The sequence below is a fragment of the Wyeomyia smithii genome, chromosome 3 (genome assembly GCF_029784165.1).
Source record: "Wyeomyia smithii strain HCP4-BCI-WySm-NY-G18 chromosome 3, ASM2978416v1, whole genome shotgun sequence".
Taxonomy (NCBI): domain Eukaryota; kingdom Metazoa; phylum Arthropoda; class Insecta; order Diptera; family Culicidae; genus Wyeomyia; species Wyeomyia smithii.
Window position 1 is genome coordinate 144,410,365 of NC_073696.1, and position 22,976 is coordinate 144,433,340.

Below are 22,976 nucleotides of genomic sequence, written 5' to 3' on the forward strand. Positions count from 1 at the left end.
TCAGTGAGTTACGATTTTTTTGCCTTTGATCAAAGAAGTTTGAAACAAGGTTTCATCACCGGTACGTACTAAAATAAAAGCCTTGATTTTTTAAATATTTTATGGAATAATTCTAAGCGATTTTTGTATTGGTTTTTGTTGATTCCTCTTGAATACTACGTCGGTTTCTGTGAATTTATGCTGTGACTGTTTTTCAAGAAAGAAGAGGACATTGTCGGTACCTTATAAACATAATAGATTAAAATAATAATGTGTTTTTGCAAGAATTCTAAACAGTATTCTTTTGGTTTCAGTTGGTTCCAATTAATTTTCTTCCGCCTATGATGGGAGTGCTTCCTAACGACGGTGCCGTTAAGGGTATGTTATAAAAAAATGTCTCCTGATCTACCTGATCAAACTGATTCTTGCATATCTCCCAGTTGACTTCGACAAATTTCTGCTGTGGTCGAAGTGATTTTTTTAGATAGAGTTGTTGCAAGGGGTGTGTTCAAATACCTAACATGCCGTTGAATTAGAATTAAATTCGTTGTTTTTGTTCCAGTTTTGCGATTAAGACATGAACCATGCCAAATGTAAAACGTAGTATCATTGGCCGTTGTACACAAATCGTACACAAAATGCAAATCAGCTAGCGAATATTCGGGCACGCCGAAACGAAGAGCAGCGTAGGCAGGTCAATAAAAGTGTAAGGCTTCGCAACACTGAAGATAGAATATCAGAAAGTCAGAAAATATACGAATGTCGAAGAGAAGTTGATCGGTTGAGAACAAGATGAGCTCGAGATGCGACAACGTTCGACACCCCATATATTTCAGAAAACAATGAATGTTTTGTCAGTTACACACTTAATTTCCATAGTCTTTAAATGAGTCTTGGACAAAGAAAGTAAAGTATAGTAACTTAAACACTCAATTGAGAGAAAAATGCTAATCGAATATTTTCAAATACTACTACCTATTAGGTTCAAGGTCGAATTTACTACCGAACAGCTGCATTGCTGCCACTACCCGATAGCAAATGTTATTGAAGCGACAATTCTGACAGGAAACTACAGAGGAGAAGTCGTATTAATCCCGCATATCCCGATTACTCCTACCGACTTGCGGTTTAATTTTGAACGCCTACAATTTTCTGTGCGTCTCGCATTCGCGATGACTATTGCTAAAGCCCAAGGACAGTCACTGAAAATTTGTGGCATAAACCTCGAGTATTCATGCTTGTCACCTGGACAGCTCCCCGTGGCTCTGTGGTTAGCGATGTCGGTCGGCTAGCTCTCCCACACGGCGCGCATAACACCTTCAGTGTCAAGTATGGGACACATTTTGTAGATCGAACTGGACTTTTCAATTTTCGCCGGAATACTATCTGGCTTGAGGATTAAATTTTTCTCCAACGCTCTCACCTCATCAAAAAAACCATCATGCTGAGCTTGCTTCCATAGGATCATTTCGGCGGCTAGTAACTTGTCTTGCTGAAGTGGTCGCTGTATTGATTTGTGCTTACATAAAATCCATCTTTCCTGTTTCGGTGTTGCTTTCGATACTACTATCGGTTGACCGTTAGCTTTTCTGCGACTATTGTTAATAAAACGGATCGCGCTTGCTGTACTTCGCAACAGACGAATCCAACGATTAGTCGAATCCACGTCGACTATTGGTTCAGAATGTGTCGTATAATGGCGCAGTAGACAAGCGCGCATCTCTTCGTTGGTATCGACAGCCGGTAATTCCATTGTCGGCCACTGGTTTTCTGTATCGCGAAGAAATGCTGGGCCATTAAACCACGGACTGGATGAGTCTAACGGTGGCCCATGTCCCCACTCTGTCAGGACGTCAGCGATATTAATCTTAGTTGACACCCATCGCCAGTCCGAGACGTTACTGTTTTCTCGAATCTCCCCTATGCGAAACGCCACAAGTTGTTTGTATTTTATTTGATCGGAGCGGATCCAACTGAGCGTCGTCCGGGAGTCTGACCAAAGGAACTGTTTCCCAATTGGCAGAGAATGCTGTGATTTAGCCGTGCACGACAGTCGTGAACCCAAAACTGCAGCCATTAGCTCGAGTCGCGGGACTGACTGCCGTTTTAGTGGCGCTTCGAGCGTGACATCACCAGACGAGCCATACCTTTTCCATGCACTGCTACCCTAAGATAGGCCACGCATCCGAACGCCTGCTCGCTTGCATCCATAAAGATGTGCAGCTGAAGTGAATCGATGTCGGCAGAAAAAACATCGGCTATGTAACAGCGAGGGATGCGGATGGCTTCCACTTGTGGTAATAGACCCGTCCAACGCTTCCATTTATGCAAAGATTCGTCTCCTATTTCGTCGTCCCAGCCACAGCCATTGCGCCAGAGATCTTGGACGAGCATTTTTCCATGAATAGTGAAAGGAGCCAGTAGTCCTAACGGATCGAAAAATCCCATCACGCAGCTTAAAACCAATCGCTTTGTTGGTCGTTGCGTTCCGTCAAGATACGGTCGAAGCTGAGGCCGATGATCGGTTGCAAAGGAGAACGTGTCGTAGGTCGGATTCCAGACTATTCCAAGTACTCGCTCATTATCTGTGGTTTTGTCGATGTTGAAATAGACAGCTTCAGCCTGATTACGTTCCCCCAGACTCCGTAGTACTTCGGGAGAGTTAGAAACCCAGTTTCTTATCTTGAAACCAGCTTTGGAATCAATAAAACGCACTTCCTTGGCCCGCCTCACCGCCTCTGCGATAGTGTCGACACTATCAAACTAGTCGTCGACATAATGTTTATTTATTATAGCTGTGGCTGCTTCTGGATACTCCGCTGAAAATTCCGACGCATTTAGGTTTTTTACGTACTGGGCCGAACAGGGAGAACTAGTAGACCCAAACGTAGCAATATCCATAATGTAAACGCTAGGTTCCTTGTCATGCAAATTTTTCCTGTGTAGAAATCGCTGCAATTGTTTTTCGGGCTCCCGAATTTTTATTTAGTGATACATTTCAAGTATGTCTCCTCCAAAGGCAACGAGGCGTTCACGAAAAAGGCTGATCACGGATGTTAAAGGTGTTAGCATGTCAGGTCCCTTCAGTAATTGGCTGTTAAGTGATACACCATTTACCGTAGCTGCGGCATCCCACACAAGACGAATACTGCCTGGCTTTTTCGCTTTAAGAATAACATTCCAGGGAAGATACCATCGCTTGCAAGGGTCAGTTTCGGCCAGCTCTTTTGGAGTTGCCAGGTGAGCGTACCCTTTTTGCTGGTACAGCTCGATTTCTTGTCTAAACTTGTCGTTGAAAAATCTCTCGTGCTCTCTTCTCATCCTGCGTTTCCTGTACTACTATCGCCGTACACTACTGGGATTTAAGCATGTTGTATATAACTTCGTTGCTGATTTCTCTGTGATGCCCGATGACATTCGTTTCAGTTATCTCGTTTGCCGTGGGACCGTAAATGGACCACCCTAGTTTCGATCGCACAGCTATCGGCTCACCTGCATCCCTAATTCTGGCTTCGATCGGCGCAATTAAGTGTAGGTTGTTCAAACCGATTAGCAAACCTGGATGACAATCGGTATAGGACGCAATCGGCAGGTCACGGAGATGACTATATTTATCAACTATTTCTTTGACGTTGAGTGCTTGTTTTGGAAGTAACAGTTTTTCAACCGTTTGTGCGGATTTTAACAGATTTTTTTCCCTTGCTCCAGAGGCCGATATCAGCAGGTTCATTCGTCTGGACTCTGGTTCGACTTGTGTTACATTTGCATTTGATAGTTAGTGGTTGCTTAATTCATTCAACTCCAAGTTGATTCGTTAGTGAGCACTCTACCAGAGTTATTGATGCTCCTTCATCGAGAAACGCTAGCGTATTAACACTCTTTCGCCCACAATGCAAGGTCACAGGGATTAGTCGAAAGATAATTGATCCCGGTGAACGGATATGCGCGTTGATGATTACATGGTTGCTAGAAAAATGCAACGCTCCCGACAATCTCCAACATTGCATCGTATTTTAAATTTACAGGAAGCGTTACCTTGATTATTCAGACAAATTTTGCAAAGCTTATTCCTTTCGACGATCTTCGTGTGGTCAACAAAGGCTAACGCTTTGAAGTCTTGGCAAAAACGGAGACGGTGGTCCGTTCTTTTACATACTTTGCACGGTTTGGCATTGAGGGTCTGGTTTTTCGAATTTTCTTTTGAGCTATGATTGAAAAGTGCTGCCTTTTCTTGAGCTTCTCTTTTTCTGATTCCCCGTTGCTTTACTTTGGGCTCTGGTACGTATTCAACCGTCACGTTGGCCTCGCACGCCTCCAAAACAATTTGCGATGTGAAATTAGAAAATGTTCTTAACGTTATTGTTTTTCGCTCGTTTCGAAAACGAACCCATTCTCTTTTGTCTCCGGCTGACAGTTTGTCCACCAAGTCCTGAATTAAGAGGGGATTGATCATATGCTGTTTCAACCCCGCTGCTTCGAGGTGGTCACATAATTGTTCTACTGCATTCCCAAACGGAATAAAGGTTTCCAATTTATCTGCTTTTGGGCGGTCTAATTGCTTCCCCTTTTCAAGGTGACAATGCAGTAATTGTTCAGGTCGGCCATAAAGTAGACGGAGTTTGCTAATCACTTTGGGCACTGATTTTGGCAATAAAAGTTGCCCTCGAACACTTTCCAACGCATGGCCAGTTGGGCTTTCCTGCAGGCGAACCAAATTTTCCACATCGTTGAAACCGCAGGCTTTATTACAGGCTTCGTAGCTGCCGATAAATAAAGGCCACTCCTCAGGCTTTCCGGTGAAAATAGGAAGTCTCTTTGTAATCCCGTTGCGCGCCGCAAGCTGACCTTTCGTTGGTCTTGAAAGCTTCCGCCCCAGGCTGATTGGCTGATTTTCGCCCTCGCGGTCGCGTGTCTGCTTCTAAAAACTCAGAATCTTCCTCTTCATAATTCGACTCATCGCTTAGCTCATCTGCTGTCGATGAGACATCACTCAACGTCTCACTATCAACGTGATCATAGTTCTCTTCATCTGACCCGCATTCACTTTCCGTACCTTCCGGTTTATCGGTTTATAACCGTTGCTTTTTCGCAATATTGTGTGCTGCAATTTTTGGATTGCGCAACGGTGTACTGGTTGTCTCGTTTGCTAAGCCTGATGTACCAGCTATAGCGCTTAAATCTTGCTGGTGGCTTGGTCTTCTTCCATTTGCTTCATCACAGCTTGCTATGTTTCGCGGCACTGCTAAATTAAGCGATTTGCTCTTCACGCCTTCTATCGCATTTTGATACACATTCCGCATCTGTTGCATGCGATCAACGTGAGCTTGCTCGTCTTGCAATGCCTTTTCAAGTAATTCCCTTTCTGCAACAGCTCCTTCTCCCTCAGATCCTTTTCCATTTGCAGCTGCTTTTCCCTCGGGATCCGGTTCATTTCCATCCGTTTTTCCCTCAGAACGCGCTCCAAATCGATCTCCTTTTCTTCTGCCTTTTGCTCCTTCTCTAATGCCTTTAATCGTTTTTCTAAAACAGAAGTAGATGGGCGGTCAGTCTTTGTACTAGGTTTTCCGATCGCTCAGCCGAAGTTTTATTCATTTTCAATCCTTTCCTGGCATCATCCGCCTTTTTGAGGTTATCCTCAGCTGCGTTTTGGCAGGTCTCAGACGGACAAAACCATTTATTTTGGCATTGAAGAGATTCTTCGGTGACCCTTACACACCGGTAATGAAACCACAAATCACAACTATCGCATCCTACCATGCCTTCATCGGTTTCCGAGGCATTGCCGCAGGCACCGCAGGGTGTCAATGTAAAGTTGCCAGCCTTCACCATCGTTTTTAAGGTTAGGTCCGAATACGATGATTATCAATTTTTAAGTTTGTTCGGAATTACCTCGAGGAAAATGCACCACCTTTTCTTAGCAGCTTCAATAGCAGCTTAAACTGTATTTCATTTTAATGCTATTAATTCTTGTACATCATTTTTGTTTCATCTACTCACAATTGATAGATTTGTTCCCTAGATCCTCGTGCTACATAGGCTTGGCTAGCTTATGAATATTTATTTTACTGTAAGGGAATTATATTATTTTATTAGGTTAAGTAGTAAATTTATCCAAACGGTATATTTTCACTTATGATTAATAACTTTTCGCCAAAGTAACCAATTATTTAATTATTTCAAACAACTCAACAAAAATTCACTTCCGTCGCAAACTGTTGCTTAAGCTCAAAAGAAATATTCCTCTTTCCCTTTATTTTGCTGAGTGACACAGAAGATAGGCGTCAAGCTCATCAACGATCTATCCTATATGCTAGACCGTCACTTCTCACGAGCGCCTGCCCAGTGGTTTTCTGTACAGTTGTGATATCGGGTTCGATTCCCGATCGAATCGAGGATTTTTTCAAGCTGGAAATTTTCTCGACTCAGCACTGGGGCACGGTGTACCGTTGTACTTATCCTACACATACAAAATGTGCCAAAAACAATATCGATAACGAATTCTCTCAACTAATCTAGTTGATCGAGACCGCTATTAGCCCCAAGGCTAAGCGTGCGGTATTGTTTTTTACCTGGACAGCTCTATGTCGCATGTTCACGTAACCCTGACCCTGACACTGTGGAATATATAAAACTTAGTGGCTAGAACCGCCTTGACCACTTTCACATGTTTCGAATGTCCCGAATTTTAAGCTTGAATTATTTAGAATTTTAAAGCTTTTTATAAAACCTGTTCCAGTAAGAATGGCTAGGCAGAGGGTATTACTATATTTGCATTGAGCATAGCTTTTGAATATTTGAAAAGATAACGTGATAATTTTCTTAAAAATGTTCAAAAGAATGACTGTTTTAATTGCAGAAATGTATTGAAATTATTTGATCATGATTTTACGAGGGTTGGATTAAAAAAAATTTAAAAACAAATCAGAGCTAAAACATATTTTGAGTATGTTTTTTTAGCAGCAGTTAGATATTTCAGTTTTTCCAATACAACAGTCAATAAACTCATGGCGGCGGTACGAAGTTTGCCGGGCCAGCTAGTGTTATAATAATAATTACTCTCTTTAGTCAACAATAAGAAGTAAAAAATCTTTGTTTAACCACTTAGTCCTACTGATGCAGCTCAAACCGTTCGTGTGGTCAATTAGATTGCTTAGAGTGAGGATTAAAAGTGCAGAATATTTAAGCAAGTTAGTAAAACGCCAACGGAAGACATACATAAAAGTTTAACATATTCTTGCATTACAACCCAATTTCAAACTGTAAAAATTGAGGTACTATTCAAATATCGTATTCTTAAGAATTAAAGTGTATGTGTTAATTTTAAAATATCATAGGTAATTCACGAAAAAAGTAGAGATCACGCCGTTGTTGTATGAATTGAGCTAGGTTTCTTAAGGCTCAGTTACACACACGGCGTAATGACGCTTTCTCCATACAATATAGAAGGCGTGCCTTTAATATTTTTGTTAGCCCATTCTCATTTTCATAGAAATAACATTCTTATCATTTTAGGTGGACAAATGCAACAATCTGGAGCTAACTTCAGTAACTGGTGTTATTTGTACAGCTGTCAAAGAAGCAGGTATATTGATGCAAGATGGCAAGCGCCGAGTTTCAAGGCACTTTTTGACAAATTTTAATAACGCTCAACTACAAGTCATTGTCACTATACTACAGAGAAATATCGAGCTATTGAATGATGAATTGGTCGAACTGCTAATGAAACGTGATGAATTGCAAATCAGCTTAGATGCGACATTAATAGACATAGATGATTTATGGTTATACTTTCTAGATTGAATATTATGACTTTAAAATGTAGCAATAAAGATTGTTTCACCGTATAATAATTGTTGTTTGTTTTGTTCTCTCGTCATTTGCAAGTTAAAACTGTTATCAATGGTAACGTCTTTCAGTTTTTGAACAGTTTTAATTGTGTAAAGAATACAAAATGAATGTTTAAAATGCTAACACTTATTTTGCCGAAGTGGAGTGATAGTGTGACCGTAGGTTGCAGAGCCCTGTATGGTTTTCAATTGTGTTTCAATGTTTTAACCATACTTTCATGTTTATTTTTAAGTCTTATAATAAGCAGAATTAGTAAAATTAATAAACCTGACGTCCCGCATTTCGCGGGACTTTCCTGCGTTTCAACAAAACGTCCCACTTAGAAATGCGTCCCGCGTGCATCTTTAGTGTCCCGCACGCCTTTGAAACGTCCCGCGGTTTCAACGTAATTGAAACATCTCATGTCACACTTTTTTACTAGGACAGCGTGCCTCTCCGACAAGTACCCTTCTCCTCATTAATCTGCGTCTTCACGTAACAGTCAAATCAAAATTAAGTGGGAAAACGAGCACCCGACAGTTTGACGAAAAAATATTGAACAATGCTTTATGCAATGTTTTTATATATAGAAACGAGAAAAATTTCAAATATTATTTTAAAGAAAGACGCGGAGTCTTCAATAAAAACCTAAATTAATCCACCTAGCGGTCAGACCCAGCCTTTCTCATTCAAACTTATTATTTGTAAAAATAGATTTACATGAATGCTTAAATCCAATAAAGGTATATTCACTCTTTGGGTTCTAAAATATTGATGTTGTAATTAAAGTATAAAATATGAAATTTGACGTAATGTTAGTTCTTAAGAAATAGCGAATTAAAAGAAATAACTCTTAATTTCAAATAATTCAATCACGAGCGATACCGGGAACGTTCAGATAGTACGATACCACATTTAAATCATGTTGAGGCCATATAATTACGTAACCTCATTACCGCACCGCTCTTCAACTGTATTACCTGCTCATTGTCGTTTTAATGCACCTCCAGAATATAAACAGCCAATTCTTCATCACCAACAATCTGGTTTATCCGTTCTTCAACCCTTACCTGCTCACAGCCGGTTTATTACACCTTCAGGATAGGACTCATCCCAGTTTACCCGGTCTTCAACTACTACCCGCTCGTCGCCCACCCAGGTAATCGATCATCATCGACGCACCAATACCAACATAATTGTATACCTAGGATTAAGCTTCTTTTTGTAAAAGTCCACGAAAATAAATTAGTATTATATTAGTATTATATTCAATCTTAAAATGATCAACAACACTATGAATGATTTTATTGACCAAAATAATATACAAACAATAAAATAAACGAGAAAATGAGTAAAATTATACAAACATCGAATGAGGCTATAGCCGAAAACAAAATAATATTAGGAACAATGGACATAATTATTCTTATAATTAATATAAACACTTTAAATAAAGAATTAGAAAACATACACAACATTATTATAAATACGAAACTAGCAATAATAAATAGCCACACATTATCCATAGAAGAGTTAACACTCATAAAAAAATTCTGGTTGACCAAGGCTTAAACATTTCCTCATTGGACGAAGCCATCAGTCATAAAACCTCAAGTAGCTTTAGGAGAAAATCTGTTGTATATTATGAAAGTACCAAAATTATCTAAAGTGCGAATTATTTCAAATACAGCCGTTAATTATAAACAAAGAAAAAATACTAACACTATACAAATACATCGTAACTAACAAAAAGGATTTTTATGCAACAAAAAATAAGGACTCATACATTCCGGAGCAGGATCAACTTTACAATTTTGAACACGAAACGTGCATCAAACCAATAATGACAGGGAAATTGAGCATGTGCAATACAAGTCATGTATTCGACGAACAGGATACAATTCACATATCCAAGTCAACAATACTCATAAATGGAGTAAGAGCCAACGTATCTAGCACCTGCGGTCCGCAAAATCGAACATTGGAAGGTAACTTCCTAATCATTTTCAAGAATTGTTCATTATGGATAAACGAAATAGAACTCACCTCCAAGGAATTTGAAATCACCCATAATCCCATATTCAGAGCATACCAGAATCTGAATATTTTCAGAACATTAAATACAACACTGGTAGCCCGAAAGAATTAAAAAGAATGTGAACAGAAACCAGGAAGGAGATACAGCATGTATACCTTCGACAGTACAACACCCATTGGACTATTTGGTCCCTTTTCGGAGGATTTTCTGTAACAACCATAATGGTTTTCATTGTATTTACAATATGCATAATCAAGCATCGTCCACAAAAAATTATTATCAAACAAAAATCAACAAAAACCAAATCAACTAACTCAGTAAAAGAAGAGACAGTTTAAATACGTTTCGAGGACGAAACTTCTTCACCCGCGGGAGAAATTACGTAAGCTCATCACCGGCTCCTAGCTCTTCAACTACATTACCTGCTCATTGTCGGTTTATTGCACCTCCAGAATATAAACAGCCAATTCTTCATCACCAACAATCTGGTTTATCCGTTCTTCAACCCTTACCTGCTCACAGCCGGTTTATGTGTTCAATCATAATTCATCAGTTAGCCCTCCACTAGCTCGTTCATCTGATATCAATATTGTTCAAATCGGTTGTGTAGTTTCTAAGATAATGAAGTTTCGTGATTTTCACATTCCGATACATTACAGACGAAGTTACAGTCCGATTACAGTAAAATTCAATAGGGTGTTATGAGGCAGCTAGACTTATTGATTGACACTAATTTTGTGGAAATCGGGTCAGCCATCTCTGAGAAAAGTGAGTGAGTCTAAGTAGTCTTCGGAATATGTTTCTTTCCATATCTGGATTTAACATTTTTAAACATAACAGGCAAAGTAATAATCCGTTTGAAGAAAAAATCAATAGGGTCTTATGGGGCAACAAGACCTTCTATATGACACTTATTTTAAGAAAATCGGTCCAGCCATCTCTGAGAAACATGAGTGAGATAAAATAGTCTCCAGAACACGTTTCTTTCCATAACTTCTGAACCACATGTTCTATCTTCATAAAATTCAAACATTAAGGGTTTCATAGGTACGCCGTTCATTTGAAATTAATTTAAAATCGGTTGTGTAGTTTCTGAGATATTGATGTTTCGTGATTTTTACATTTTGATACATAACTTCCAGAAATCAGATTACAATAAAATTCAATAGGGTCTTATAGAGCAACTAGACCTTTCATTTGCAATTTATTTCATTGAAATTGGTTCAGCCATCTCTGAGAAAATCGAGTGAGATTGGGAGAGTGTTACACACACACACATACACATGCAAAAAATGTTCAGCTCGTCGAACTGAGTCGAATGGTATACGACATTCGGCCCTTTTGAGCACTTTTATACCTTTAGTTTTTGCAGTGATTGCTATACCTTTCTAGGAGAAAGGCAAAAAGTGAAATGATAGAAATGACTTTTTATTTCAACTTCAATCCCGAGCAATTGAAATAGTACAATATCAAATTTAAATGATGTTGAGGCCACATATTTTGATCATAGCTATAGTTTTAAACAGTCTGCGGGTTACGTTTCTTTCTATAACCACATGTTTAAACATTATGAAATTCATTGTTTAAGGGTTTAAAAGCCCATTAATTTGAATTCAACTATGTTCATAGCTTCTGAGATATAAGAGCGTTTTTCACATTCTGACGCAGCACCAAAACTAAAAGTTTGATTACAGTGAAATTCAATAGCAACCTAAGCGGCAAATAGACCCTTCATTTGACACCAAGATAGAAAAAATCGGTCAGACCATCTCTGAGAAAAGTGAGTGCCAAAAAGGTGCACATACACACGTACACAGCCACACCTATACATGCATATATGCAGAAAATGGTCGATTCGTCGAACTGAGTCGAGTAGTATATTCTAAGATGGCGACTTCGTGTATTGTAAATTAAGCATTTCATTCATTTTCTACATTACATAAAATAAACGTCTTCATCGCTTGCTTGACCACATTCGAATGTTTATTCAAAAGTTTTTAGACTTAAATCTAGTCCACTTCTTAAGTCTAAGTTACGATTCAGGGAGGAGCCTGAACATGCATACATTAAAAGCTAGCATACGCAGCCCGTAAGACTACGCATACCATAACAAATCAAAACATCGATCAATGCATTGCCCGCATTAGCGTGCTTGCATGATCGAGACAGCTAGCGTCGTCGGTGTGACAAGTGCATCCATGATGATTGAAAGAAAGTCATCAAAGCGGACCACGAAAAATGATCGCAATGATAGCTGGAAAATATTGGTGCATAATCGAACGCTGCTGGAACGTCGCGATCGAACGTTGCCTAGTGCGTGCGTTAGCATTAACACGCAACGCAACGAATCGTATGAAATTATAATTTTGTTTGGTGCAAAAGGCATGCACTTGAGGTCATTGCCGAAATGTGAATTGATGAGGATTGCGTCTATGGGAATTGATACTTGGAGACAATCAATTTGATTATGGGAACTGGTTAGTTGGAATGTAGGTTTGTTTTTGGGAAAAGGACAATTGGAGTGTTGTCTGGAATCGGACTGTGGGAATTTGTTTACTAAATGTAACTGGATATTTATTTGAAATGCTTAGATGGGTATAGAGTTTTGGGTTATAGACTCATAAACTCGGAAAGATGGAAAATTGGTTATTTGGTTGGCTTTAGTTTTTAATTTAGGGGATCGTAAATTAGGAAAGGAAATGTTATTAATTTGTGGTTATTATTATACCACAGTATTGAGCCGTGTCAAATGAATGTTGTGTGGAAAAAAAAGATAGCGACTTCCGGTTTCCGAAAAACAGCTGAAAATGACCAAATACCACCCAATATGGGTATTTCCGGATTCGTAATGATACACTGGGGCCACAAATCGACTTCAGACAACATTTTGAATTGTAAGATGGTAACTTCCGGTTTCTGGAAAACAGCCTGAAATGGATGATTCCCATTGAATATCTCCGGAACCAGAAAGATACACAGGAGCTAAAAATTGATCACAGACACAATCTTGAATTTTACACGCAAAAGTTGAAGTCTTGTGCAATCATTGTGTCTTCCCGATTCGCACAAATGTTGCACAGAAATCGCACAATAAATGTGTGAAACGCATAACGCAACAGTTGTACTGCGAATACATTGACATAGTATGAAATCAGAATATGTATCATATACCGACACTTTATTTCTCACGTCGAGTGCATTAGTGACTAGACTAGACACATCCATACATTTTGCAGGTTGCTCTTTCGCTTCTCTTTCGGTACGGATTGCGACGCGCAAGGCGATATTTCGTTGCTGCACGAAATGAGCGAGACACCCGTGCTGTACATACTTGATACCATAGTGTTGTTAGTCTCACTCATACTGTCAGTGCGTGCTTGCTGCTATTCAGAGGAATGCATGAAGAAGAAAAAGTATCTCGAAAGCGTGTGTGCAAAAGACTTGAAAAGCGTAGCATATGTCTCGTCCTCAAGCAGAAAGGAGGAGAATGGTTTTGCTTCTCGCTCGCTTTGCAATGCTGCTTGATACCAGTTGAAACTGTTTAGGTGTAGTAGTTTGGAGCTGCCAAATACATTGGAGAAACGCTAGAGCATTAATTGCGTTATGCCCAACACGCAATCATTGTACTGGTTCCGAATTACATCAACAATTGCGCTAAAAACGCACAATTTCGTACTGGTTTCGCACCATCAAACTTTTGCGTGTAAGATGGTGACTTCCGGTGTCTGGCAAACAGCCGAAAATGACCAGAGATACCATTCAATATGAATGTTTTCGGAACCAGAATTACGCCCAGATGACGGAAATTGATTTCGCAGACAATTTTAAAGTCCAAAATTACGACTTTCGGTTTCTGAACAACAGACCAAAGCGACCATATACCACCCAATATGAGTATCTCCGGAGCCAGAATGTCACAAGAAGCTAAAAATTGGTCTCAGACACCATCATGAATAGTAGGATGGCAACTTCTGGTTTCTGAAAACAGCCAAAAATGGCTGAACATGAGTATCTCTGGATCTAGAATGATACAAAGCAGCTGAAATCGACCACAGACCCCATTTCGGATTCTAGGTTGGCGACTTCCGGTTCCCGGGAAACAGCCGAAAATGATTAAATAACACCCAATATGGGAGTTTCTTCAACCAGAATGACGCTCAGAGGCCAAAAATCAGCCTAAATACCATTTTGAAATCCAAGATGGCGACTTCCGGTTTGTGAAAAACAGCCTAAAATAACCAAAGACCATCCAATATGAGTATCTCTGGAACCAGAAAGATGCAATGAGCTAACAATTGACTTCAGGCATCATTTTGAATTGCTAAATGGCAACTTCTTGGAAATAGTCGAAAATAGCCGAATAATACTCAATATGGATATTTCCGTAATCGAGATGATGCATAGAAACCAAACATTGACCCTGGACACCATTTTGAATTTAAAGACGACCACTTTTAGTTTCGGGAAAACAATCGAAATAACTAATACCCCCAATATGGGTATTTCCGGTGTCAGATTGATGCCAGAGAATCTGCTGAAAGTGACCGAATACCACCCAATATGAATGTATTCAGAATTAAGGCGATGTACAGAAGCCAAAAGTCGAGGATGTTGTCATTTTGATAAAACCAATCATTTCAAACGATTTATTATTTGACTTTGATCATATCCTATGACCGATTCGTCGTGCATTTGCAAACATTAAACACATCGCAAGGAATCAATGAATTTGGAACGTTCAAATAGTACGATACCACATTTAAATTATGTTGAGGCCACATATATCGATCAAAGCAGATATAGTTATAAATAGTCTTTGAGTTTCTTTTCTTTCCATAACCTTCGAGCCACATATCAAATTGTTATGAAGTTTGTTATTTGTAAGTTTGAGAGATGACTCGTTCGTATGACACTAGTTATATACAAATAATATCAGGAATCAATGAATTTGGAACGTTCAAATAGTACGATACCACATTTAAATTATGTTGAGGCCACATATATCGATCAAAGCAGATATAGTTATAAATAGTCTTTGAGTTTCTTTTCTTTCCATAACCTTCGAGCCACATATCAATTTGTTATGAAGTTTGTTATTTGTAAGTTTGAGAGATGACTCGTTCGTATGACACTAGTTATATACGAATAAGTCATGTAATCTTTGAGATAATAAACTTTCTTTGTTTCATTAACAATTTAATACATAACAGTTGCTTAAGTTCGATTGTAATCAAATGAAATGGGAACGTATAGGACAGCCACATTTCGAAGCCACATGTTCAATCATAATTTATCAGTTGACCCTCAACCAGCCCGCTCTCCTGATAATAATATTGATCAAATCGGTTGTGTAGTTTCTGAGATAATGAATTTTCGTGATTTTCACATTTTGGTACATTACAGACGAAGTTACAGTTCGATTACAGTAAAATTCAATAGGGTGTCATGAGGCAGCTTGACTTATTAATTGACACTAATTTTTGGGAATCGGGTCAGCCATCTCTGAGAAAAGTGAGTGAGTCCAAGTAGTCTTCGGAATATGTTCCTTTTCATAGCTGGATGACACATTTTTGAACATAACAGGCAAAGTAAAAGTCCGATTGCAAAACAAATCAAGAGGGTCTTATGGGGCAACTAGACCTTCCATTTGACACTTATTTTATGAAAATCGGTCCAGCCATCTCTGAGAAACATGAGTGAGATTAAACAGTCTTTAGAACACGTTTCTTTTCATAACTTTTGAACCCTAAATTCAATCTTTAAAAAATTCAAAAGTTCAAGGTATTTCAGGTAGCCCGTTCATTTGAAACCAATTTCGTTCAAATCGGTTGTGTAGTTTTTGAGATAATGATGTTTCATGATTTTTATATTTTGATACATAACCTCTAAACTTAAAATCCGATTACAATAAAATTGAATAGTGTCAACAATTGCAATTAATTTCATGAAAATCGGTCCAGCCATCTCTGAGAAAAGTGAGTGAGAATAAAAATCTGCACGTACACATACATACAGAAAATGCTCAGCTCGTCAAGCTGAATCGAGTGATATATGCCATTCGGCCCTTTGGAGCACTTTTATACTTTCGGTTTTGCTATACCTTTCTACGAGAAAGGTAAAACATTTAATTTTACTGTAACGATCGGTTTCAAATTTTCACAATTTTAGGTATCTAAGAAGAAAGAGATCGGGCTTATAGCAGTTGTACAGGCATTTGCAGCCAGTATCATATCGTTAAATGTTATAAATTAAGAAATAATTACCTGTGAATTGCTACAAGCTATTTCTTCATTCAGCGCGCAACGGCCGAATGATAAACAAAGAGCCGTCAAACTTGGGATGGCCGAAATGTGTTCGCTTTAGACACAAAGACAAACATATTCCTGCCAAACCTTAAGGTGAATCCACATTGAATCCGAAAATGGCCGACTGCGAGTCACCACTTATAATTTTCATAGGGAACGCAATGAGTATTTCCGAGTCTTGTGCTTTTGAAAATTCGAAGTGGTGACTCGAAGTCGGCCATTTTTGGATCGAATGAGGTTTCACCTTAAACTACTATTTTAACTTTCCCCTTGTAAGAGTTTAAAACCGTTTAAAACTGTTTCTATGATATTTTATTGATATTACGACGAAAATGAATTGTTTTAACCCGTAAAGACCCGGGACAGAACTTGTTTTTTGGAAATGCTCGTGCTCAGCACTGGAACGGCCGATTTGAGAAAAGTTGGACTTTTATTTAAGGGGAATAGTTGCTCTAAGTTTTGTTAAAGATACCACCTCTCTGGACCCCTCCTCGTTTTCGCGAGACGCAAATATGTCTGTGTTTTTTTATAATTTTTCAAACAAATTGAGCAAACACTGGGAATTTTCATACGTATCAATTGCTCCATGTATCAAATCATGTCAGGTGGATGAAATATGGTTTGTAAGAGTAAATTTTGGAGTTTCTAATTATTTGCATACATATATTTTACAATAGCTTTCGGAAGTTGAATTGAATATTACCACTTCCTCTTGACTTCGAATATACTCAGGCATGATTTTGAATATTTGTGAACTACATCCAAAATAATGCTACATAGGGTCAGTAATTGGTTGGCAAATGGCTGGACACGTGTAACTTGAGACCCTAATGTGGCCATTCACCTCTGTCCAGCAACTCCTATCCCAACCTCCACGTGGTGCCGACCGGAATACGAATAACCTTAGCGGAGATTGGATAGCAAATCCCCGGTGAAAACTATTGTCGTATGCTGACTGGGAAGGGGGTCGTACGCGGCTGTATCCCCATAGGGGCGGCGTAAAACAGCGTCTGACCCGGAGAGGGCGGCTGAATTATGGAATGCTGTATCCCGCCAGCTACACCTAAGATGGCAGCCCCATCAGCAGGATGTAGGTATTGCGACCCTGGTAAGTTAGCATATCGAAACCTTTCTTCTACCATGAACAACGAATTTAGAAATACGGAACGGATCAATCGGCAAAGACCTAGGCTACGAACACGGAAAAATAAAAGGTAAACGATTGGAAATTGGGTACTTGGAACGTCCGATCTCTCAATGAACCGGCGCGGGCTGGCTAGCTTGCTCGAGAACTACAGCGGCAGGGAGTCGAAATCGCAGCGATTCAGGAGGTTCGGTGGCCATATTCCGGGGAAAGGGAATTCCGTGCAGTAGACCCTATTGCACGCACTTCTTTCAAGTACCACATCTACTACAATGGCGGCAAATCAGCAGAACGGGGCGTCGGTTTCATAGTGCTGGGAAATCAGCAAACAAGAGTCATCCGGTGGAGGCCCGTAGATGACCGTAATGCGTCTTGAGGATTAAGAGCAAATTCTTCAACTACATTTTAATCAACACCTATGCACCGACAAACGACAAATTCGATGAAGTCAACGATGAGTTCTATGACAAGCTTGAGCGAATTTATGACGAGTGCCCAGAACACGACGTAAAAGTCGTTATCGGAGACGCAAACGCACAGGTTGGGAGGAAGGAATTCTTCCGTCCCACTTAGAAATGCGTCCCGCGTGCATCTTTAGTGTCCCGCACGCCTTTGAAACGTCCCGCGGTTTCAACGTAATTGAAACATCTCATGTCACACTTTTTTACTAGGACAGCGTGCCTCTCTGACAAGTACCCTTCTCCTCATTAATCTGCGTCTTCACGTAACAGTCAAATCAAAATTAAGTGGGAAAACGAGCACCCGACAGTTTGACGAAAAAATATTGAACAATGCTTTATGCAATGTTTTTATATATAGAAACGAGAAAAATTTTAAATATTATTTTAAAGAAAGACGCGGAGTCTTCAATAAAAACCTAAATTAATCCACCTAGCGGTCAGACCCAGCCTTTCTCATTCAAACTTATTATTTGTAAAAATAGATTTACATGAATGCTTAAATCCAATAAAGGTATATTCACTCTTTGGGTTCTAAAATATTGATGTTGTAATTAAAGTATAAAATATGAAATTTGACGTAATGTTAGTTCTTAAGAAATAGCGAATTAAAAGAAATAACTCTTAATTTCAAATAATTCAATCACGAGCGATACCGGGAACGTTCAGATAGTACGATACCACATTTAAATCATGTTGAGGCCATATAATTACGTAACCTCATTACCGCACCGCTCTTCAACTGTATTACCTGCTCATTGTCGTTTTAATGCACCTCCAGAATATAAACAGCCAATTCTTCATCACCAACAATCTGGTTTATCCGTTCTTCAACCCTTACCTGCTCACAGCCGGTTTATTACACCTTCAGGATAGGACTCATCCCAGTTTACCCGGTCTTCAACTACTACCCGCTCGTCGCCCACCCAGGTAATCGATCATCATCGACGCACCAATACCAACATAATTGTATACCTAGGATTAAGCTTCTTTTTGTAAAAGTCCACGAAAATAAATTAGTATTATATTAGTATTATATTCAATCTTAAAATGATCAACAACACTATGAATGATTTTATTGACCAAAATAATATACAAACAATAAAATAAACGAGAAAATGAGTAAAATTATACAAACATCGAATGAGGCTATAGCCGAAAACAAAATAATATTAGGAACAATGGACATAATTATTCTTATAATTAATATAAACACTTTAAATAAAGAATTAGAAAACATACACAACATTATCATAAATACGAAACTAGCAATAATAAATAGCCACACATTATCCATAGAAGAGTTAACACTCATAAAAAAATTCTGGTTGACCAAGGCTTAAACATTTCCTCATTGGACGAAGCCATCAGTCATAAAACCTCAAGTAGCTTTAGGAGAAAATCTGTTGTATATTATGAAAGTACCAAAATTATCTAAAGTGCGAATTATTTCAAATACAGCCGTTAATTATAAACAAAGAAAAAATACTAACACTATACAAATACATCGTAACTAACAAAAAGGATTTTTATGCAACAAAAAATAAGGACTCATACATTCCGGAGCAGGATCAACTTTACAATTTTGAACACGAAACGTGCATCAAACCAATAATGACAGGGAAATTGAGCATGTGCAATACAAGTCATGTATTCGACGAACAGGATACAATTCACATATCCAAGTCAACAATACTCATAAATGGAGTAAGAGCCAACGTATCTAGCACCTGCGGTCCGCAAAATCGAACATTGGAAGGTAACTTCCTAATCATTTTCAAGAATTGTTCATTATGGATAAACGAAATAGAACTCACCTCCAAGGAATTTGAAATCACCCATAATCCCATATTCAGAGCATACCAGAATCTGAATATTTTCAGAACATTAATCAACAACACTGGTAGCCCGAAAGAATTAATAAGAATGTGAACAGAAACCAGGAAGGAGATACAGCATGTATACCTTCGACAGTACAACACCCATTGGACTATTTGGTCCCTTTTCGGAGGATTTTCTGTAACAACCATAATGGTTTTCATTGTATTTACAATATGCATAATCAAGCATCGTCCACAAAAAATTATTATCAAACAAAAATCAACAAAAACCAAATCAACTAACTCAGTAAAAGAAGAGACAGTTTAAATACGTTTCGAGGACGAAACTTCTTCACCCGCGGGAGAAATTACGTAAGCTCATCACCGGCTCCTAGCTCTTCAACTACATTACCTGCTCATTGTCGGTTTATTGCACCTCCAGAATATAAACAGCCAATTCTTCATCACCAACAATCTGGTTTATCCGTTCTTCAACCCTTACCTGCTCACAGCCGGTTTATTACACCTTCAGGATAGGACTCATCCTAGTTTACCCGCTCTTCAACTACTACCCGCTCGTTGCCCACTCAGGTAATCGATCATCATCGCCGCGTCTTGCTGACGCACCAATACCAACATAATTGTATACCTAGGATTAATATTCAACCTCAAATAGAGTTGTTCTGTAATTATATATATTGATCAAAGCAGGTATAGTGTTGAACAGTCTTTGAATTTCTTTTCTTTCCAAAACTTTTGAACTGCATATACCTGAAATTGTTATGAAGTTTGTTATTTGTAAGTTTGAGAGATGACTCGTTTGTATGACACTAGTTGTGTTCAAATAAGGCGTGTAATCTTTGAGATAATAGACTTCCGTTGTTTTAACAATTTAATACATAACGCTTGCTTAAGTTTGATTACAATCAAATGAAAAGGGAACGTATAGGGCAGCCAAACTTTGAAACCATGTGTTCAATCATAATTCATCAGTTAGCCCTCAACTAGCTCGTTCATCTGATATCAATATTGTTCAAATCGGTTGTGTAGTTTCTAAGATAATGAAGTTTCGTGATTTTCACATTCCGATACATTACAGACGAAGTTACAGTCCGATTACAGTAAAATTCAATAGGGTGTTATGAGGCAGCTAGACTTATTGATTGACACTAATTTTGTGGAAATCGGGTCAGCCATCTCTGAGAAAAGTGAGTGAGTCTAAGTAGTCTTCGGAATATGTTTCTTTCCATATCTGGATTTAACATTTTTAAACATAACAGGCAAAGTAATAATCCGTTTGAAGAAAAAATCAATAGGGTCTTATGGGGCAACAAGACCTTCTATATGACACTTATTTTAAGAAAATCGGTCCAGCCATCTCTGAGAAACATGAGTGAGATAAAATAGTCTCCAGAACACGTTTCTTTCCATAACTTCTGAACCACATGTTCTATCTTCATAAAATTCAAACATTAAGGGTTTCATAGGTACGCCGTTCATTTGAAATTAATTTAAAATCGGTTGTGTAGTTTCTGAGATATTGATGTTTCGTGATTTTTACATTTTGATACATAACTTCCAGAAATCAGATTACAATAAAATTCAATAGGGTCTTATAGAGCAACTAGACCTTTCATTTGCAATTTATTTCATTGAAATTGGTTCAGCCATCTCTGAGAAAATCGAGTGAGATTGGGAGAGTGTTACACACACACACATACACATGCAAAAAATGTTCAGCTCGTCGAACTGAGTCGAATGGTATACGACATTCGGCCCTTTTGAGCACTTTTATACCTTTAGTTTTTGCAGTGATTGCTATACCTTTCTAGGAGAAAGGCAAAAAGTGAAATGATAGAAATGACTTTTTATTTCAACTTCAATCCCGAGCAATTGAAATAGTACAATATCAAATTTAAATGATGTTGAGGCCACATATTTTGATCATAGCTATAGTTTTAAACAGTCTGCGGGTTACGTTTCTTTCTATAACCACATGTTTAAACATTATGAAATTCATTGTTTAAGGGTTTAAAAGCCCATTAATTTGAATTCAACTATGTTCATAGCTTCTGAGATATAAGAGCGTTTTTCACATTCTGACGCAGCACCAAAACTAAAAGTTTGATTACAGTGAAATTCAATAGCAACCTAAGCGGCAAATAGACCCTTCATTTGACACCAAGATAGAAAAAATCGGTCAGACCATCTCTGAGAAAAGTGAGTGCCAAAAAGGTGCACATACACACGTACACAGCCACACACAAACATATACACCTATACATGCATATATGCAGAAAATGGTCGATTCGTCGAACTGAGTCGAGTAGTATATTCTAAGATGGCGACTTCGTGTATTGTAAATTAAGCATTTCATTCATTTTCTACATTACATAAAATAAACGTCTTCATCGCTTGCTTGACCACATTCGAATGTTTATTCAAAAGTTTTTAGACTTAAATCTAGTCCACTTCTTAAGTCTAAGTTACGATTCAGGGAGGAGCCTGAACATGCATACATTAAAAGCTAGCATACGCAGCCCGTAAGACTACGCATACCATAACAAATCAAAACATCGATCAATGCATTGCCCGCATTAGCGTGCTTGCATGATCGAGACAGCTAGCGTCGTCGGTGTGACAAGTGCATCCATGATGATTGAAAGAAAGTCATCAAAGCGGACCACGAAAAATGATCGCAATGATAGCTGGAAAATATTGGTGCATAATCGAACGCTGCTGGAACGTCGCGATCGAACGTTGCCTAGTGCGTGCGTTAGCATTAACACGCAACGCAACGAATCGTATGAAATTATAATTTTGTTTGGTGCAAAAGGCATGCACTTGAGGTCATTGCCGAAATGTGAATTGATGAGGATTGCGTCTATGGGAATTGATACTTGGAGACAATCAATTTGATTATGGGAACTGGTTAGTTGGAATGTAGGTTTGTTTTTGGGAAAAGGACAATTGGAGTGTTGTCTGGAATCGGACTGTGGGAATTTGTTTACTAAATGTAACTGGATATTTATTTGAAATGCTTAGATGGGTATAGAGTTTTGGGTTATAGACTCATAAACTCGGAAAGATGGAAAATTGGTTATTTGGTTGGCTTTAGTTTTTAATTTATGGGATCGTAAATTAGGAAAGGAAATGTTATTAATTTGTGGTTATTATTATACCACAGTATTGAGCCGTGTCAAATGAATGTTGTGTGGAAAAAAAAGATAGCGACTTCCGGTTTCCGAAAAACAGCTGAATATGACCAAATACCACCCAATATGGGTATTTCCGGATTCGTAATGATACACTGGGGCCACAAATCGACTTCAGACAACATTTTGAATTGTAAGATGGTAACTTCCGGTTTCTGGAAAACAGCCTGAAATGGATGATTCCCATTGA

At 38.6% G+C, this 22,976-nt stretch overlaps 1 long non-coding RNA gene across 1 annotated transcript; it reads left to right on the forward strand.

Moving 5' to 3' along the window:
• The first annotated feature begins 340 nt into the window (after window positions 1–340).
• Window positions 341–7,829, forward strand: LOC129732344 (uncharacterized). The gene is made up of 3 exons (XR_008729242.1): window positions 341–481; window positions 542–685; window positions 7,492–7,829. It is a non-coding gene; the product is annotated as an uncharacterized LOC129732344 (long non-coding RNA).
• Window positions 7,830–22,976: the final 15,147 nt, after the last annotated feature.